The sequence below is a fragment of the Micromesistius poutassou genome, assembly GCF_964030765.1.
Source record: "Micromesistius poutassou genome assembly, chromosome: 23".
NCBI classification, from domain to species: Eukaryota; Metazoa; Chordata; class Actinopteri; order Gadiformes; family Gadidae; genus Micromesistius; species Micromesistius poutassou.
In genome coordinates, this window is record NC_140293.1 from 1,759,476 (window position 1) to 1,764,486 (window position 5,011).

Consider the following 5,011-nt stretch of genomic DNA (forward strand, 5'->3'; position numbering starts at 1 on the left):
TTCAAGTCAAGTCTTTTCTATCATTCATTATCTTACTATTCTTTCACTCTCTCTCTCTCTCTCTCTGCCTATGTCTCTACCTCTCTCTCTATGTCTCTCTCTCTCTGCCTATGTCTCTACCTCTCTCTCTATCTCTCTCTCTCTCTCTCTGCCTATGTCTCTACCTCTCTCTCTATGTCTCTCTCTCTCTCTCTCTCTCTGCCTATGTCTCTACCTCTCTCTCTATGTCTCTCTCTCTCTCTCTCTCTCTCTCTCTCTCTGCCTATGTCTCTACCTCTCTCTATATGTCTCTCTCTCTCTCTCTCTCTCTGCCTATGTCTCTACCTCTCTCTCTATGTCTCTCTCTCTCTCTCTCTCTCTCTCTCTCTCTCGCTCTCTCTCTCTGCCTATGTCTCTACCTCTCTCTCTATGTCTCTCTATCATCAGGACCTTTGGGTCTACAGATGTCTGCTATGACTTCCTGCCTCTCTCACCAGGGGGCGCATTGTTTATACAGATGAGAAAGAATGTGACACATACACACACACACACACACACACACACACACACACACACACACACACACACACACACACACAGCCATCTCTCACACACACTTTTAACCACTGACATAGTGCCAACATTGCTAAAAAAGAAAATGACTGAACCATGTCAACATAATCATGCAGGAGTTGTTTTGGGGTAACACACACACACACACACACACACACACACACACACACACACATACACACACATACACACACACACACACACACACACACACACACACACACACACACAGCTTTATTCCCGGGAAAGCCAAACTTCCACCTCAATGTGAGATTGAAAGAACAGATGGAGAGAGAGAGAGAGAGAGAGAGAGAGAGAGAGAGAGAGAGAGAGAGAGAGAGAGAGAGAGAGAGAGAGAGAGAGAGAGAGAGAGAGAGAGAGAGAGAGAGAGAGAGAGAGAGAGAGAGGGGAATAGAGAGAATAGGATGAAAAATGTTGTGTTGCCATGAGAATGTTTGTCTAATCACTCCTACATGTCTTAGCCCAGCCCTTAACCCATGCATTTCCCTTTCAATATCTCTATCTGTGTCTCTCCCTCTCTCTCTCTCTCTCTCTCTCTCTCTCTTTGTCTTTGTTTACAATATGTGACTATTGTGATAGCTGTGCAAGTATAATGAAATGACCGTTCTTATCTGAGGGAATGAAAGAACAGGAGGAGAGACGGAGCAACGGAAGAAAAGAGGGAGGAAGACATCTAGATCAAGGTCACACACACACACACACACACACACACACACACAGGGTGTTGAGATTCCCAGGGAACAGAATAGTGTTATTTCGTTTCAGTAAGTTATTAAACAGCAGATAGAGGCAGAGGGACTGAGAGAGGGGGAGTAAGAAGTACAACCGAAAGGGAGAAGGAAGGAGATGAGAAGAAAGCATGTTTTCAGAGGGGGGACGAAAGTGCAATCCTATGCAACAAAAAAAAAGGAGACAGAGAGAGGGGAAGAGAAAGGGTGTGCGAGTGAGATAAAGAGAGAGGTAGAGAGAGTGTGTGTGTGTGTGTGTTTCTCATGTGACTGCGTGTGTGTAGGTGGGTTTTGTCAGCGAGCCCGGTGAATTCAGGTCAAGTCCGGAGTGGACCTGGTCTGGTTTCACCACGCAGGCGGTCAGAACACACCGCAAGCATGTTCTCCTAGCGTGTTCTCCTAGCATGTTCTCCTAGCATGTTCTCCTAGCGCGTTCTCCTAGCGTGTTCTCCTAGCATGTTCTCCTAGCGCGTTCTCCTAGCGTGTTCTCCTAGCATGTTCTCCTAGCGCGTTCTCCTAGCGCGTCATATTAGCACATTACACACGTTTCCTACATCTTTAAGAACTTGAATAACTGGCAGTAAGAGTTTGATAAGAAGGTAAGGGAGAGAGAGGGGGGGGGGGGGGGGGTCCTGCAGCAAATGACCGCAGACTGGAACCGAACCCGGGTCGATGACGTCTGAGCCTTTATGGTACGCACTCTATCAGTGAGCCACCGGGGTGCCCTGAGCAAAGATAACGAGAGTAGGTGTGTGTGTGTGTAAGGATGGACGGTAAGTGTGTGTATACATGTGTGTGTGTGTGTGTGGGAGATGGAGAGATGGAACAAGATTTGGAGAGCTGAAAGAAGAGGATAAAGAAGGAACAGGGAAGGGTGGAGTGATGATGGAGGTCTGGAGACATGAAAGCGCCGCCTCCATCTCCATTCGTTGGCGAGAAAGAAATCTTTGGGGAGATCTCTCTCTTGTCTGTCGGTTCAAAACCCCATCACCCTCCATCCCCTGGCTGGGGATGTGTCTGCGTTTAACTTTGGAAACACTTGCTTGTCGTAGACACAACACGGGACCCTTGCCCACGTCACGAGACGCAGCTATCTCACGTACTGAGGAGATATGGTTGGCACGGATGCTCACAACGCCAAATAGCATTTCCCCTATAGCTGACATTCTTGATGAAAGGGAAAGGGCAATAGCTGAACCGCAATGGGGATTTGCGTGCTGAAACGCCAGGGGAAAGGCCTATCTCTTTTCGCCATCAAGTGCTATCTCTTATCGTATCAAAATAGGGAAGGGAATAGGGAAGTTCACAATGCTAGCTGAAGTCTAGCTCAAATGCTCACTCAAACATTAGTTGATGGTGTAGCGTAAACGCTAGTTGAAATTAAATCTGAATTGATCAATATAGTATTTTGTTTACCTCTCTTACTATACTACAACAGTTCTCATAGTTGGGCTAATATGGAAAACTGAGGTCAAAGAGAAGTTAATAACACAACACTTCTGTTTTTATCGTCCTTGGGGGCAGTTTGAATAACAAAAGGTTTGAAGGTCATAAGGGGGGAATTAGGTAAAAGGTAAAAAATGAAGGCAACATGTGAACCCTCTGTTTGGAGGGTTAGAAGGCCGTGTGCGTTGCATAAGGTACCGAGAAAACACCATGGCCTCAAACCTTTGGAAATCGCTCTAAGTCTTTCTAGCCTTATTTTGAACCTCAGCCCGTCTTTAATCCAGAAACAAAAGGTTGAGCGGAGCTCTTCAAACGCTTTACCGACAACTGAACTTTAACCCTTCAAATCAGAGGTCACTCGTTGATCTGGGTTAGGGGGTCTGTAGAATTCAGAGCATGAGGGTTTACTAAGACCCTGAACCCTATGGGGAGCTGGGGCTAACAAACCCGGTTTACTAAGACCCTGAACCCTATGGGGAGCTGGGGCTAACAAACCCGGTTTACTAAGACCCTGAACCCTATGGGGAGCTGGGGTTATCAAGCTGGGTTTAGTGAGACTGAGTGGAGTATAGAGTAGTAGTGACTAAACAGATTGATGGATGGATGGCAGGTGAGAGGCTTTGATGTCACTAGCCACAAATAAATGAGGTCTTCTGCCAAATAAGTCTACACACGATAATTACTGCGCCTTTTAGCTACTTTTTACGAGGGAAAGAGAGAGAGGGAGAGAGAGAGAGAGTGAGAGAGAGAGACAGAGAGAGAGAGAGAGAGAGAGAGAGAGAGAGAGAGAGAGAGAGAGCAATAGGATGTGAATAGATAAAAAGAGAGTGAGACAGAAAGATAGAGGGATAGAGTCAGAGAAAGAGAGAGGGATATATAAAGAGGGAGAGAGAGAAATAGAGGGAGCGAAAGATATATAGAAAGAGAGTGATACATAGAGAGAGATGGTGGAGCGAGAGAGAGAGAGAGAGTTTACATAGAGGAAATAATTAGTTCTCTAAACAGAGACTGTTTGGCTTTTCTTGGTTTGTGTCCACATGCTAGTCCTAATAGCTTCAGCTCAGTGACACACCGGTGGGACATCCTGAGAGGACACATACATACAAACACACACACACACACACACACACACACAAGCACACGTGTCTGCGTCTATATATATATATATATATATATATATATATATATATATATATACATGCACATGCACACATACACACAGAAAGAAATAACGGTGTACTACTGATGGTGAAATAATTCTCAGGCAGTCTCCTACAAACAGGAGAGAGAGAGAGAGAGAGAGAGAGAGAGAGAGAGAGAGAGAGAGAGAGATGGGTGGGGAACAGAAGAATAGAGAGAATAGGAGAAATGAAAAAGAAATGTTGCCATGTGATTGTATGACTGTGTTTGTGTGTGTCTATCTATCCCGGCCCTTAACCCCCTGCATTAACCAGTAACCCGTTAGAAAACCACTCTACTACATTAGTGTAATGAACCTGTCAGTCTATCTGTTGGCCTGTCCGTCTAGACTTTACTGAAACATGATACATCTGTATTAAATAGGATGTTATGGCTAGAGGAAAGTTTAAACACACATAGAAACACACACACACACACACACACACACACACACACACACATACACACACACTGCAGAAAGTAGCCTCACTTTAAATCACACCTGATTTGGGTTCTGTAAGAAAACGTAGGTGGTGTGTGTGTGTGTGTGTCTGTCTGTCTGTCTGCATCATTGTTTCTATGCAGCATGTTCTCAACCAACAATAGATTATCACACACAAACTCACACACGCATACACACATTGACTTGAACAGACAGAAAGACAGACATGCACTTACAAACACAGGTTCATAATGTGTGTGTGTGTGTGTGTGTGTGTGTGTGTGTGTGTGTGCAACGAAAACCCAAACTCTTTCATACACACACAATGGAATATAATAGATGTCATACAATCATTAACTTGGAATAAATGGAATGAACTCACATTTGCCAATATGTGAGTTTCTCTATGTTCATTAACTTGGTGGTACATTCTCAAGTGGTACATTCTCAAATGTGCGTGTGTGCATGTGTGTGTGTGTGTGTGTGTGTGTGTGTTGGCATGTGTGTGTGTGTGTGTGTGTGTGTGTGTGTGTGTGTGTGTGTGTGTGTGTGTGTGTGTGTGTGTGTGTGTGTTCATGTCTATACGTGTATGGCCCTGGCCTGCCCGGGCATGTGTATGATGTCTACACGGAAAGGGGCGTCG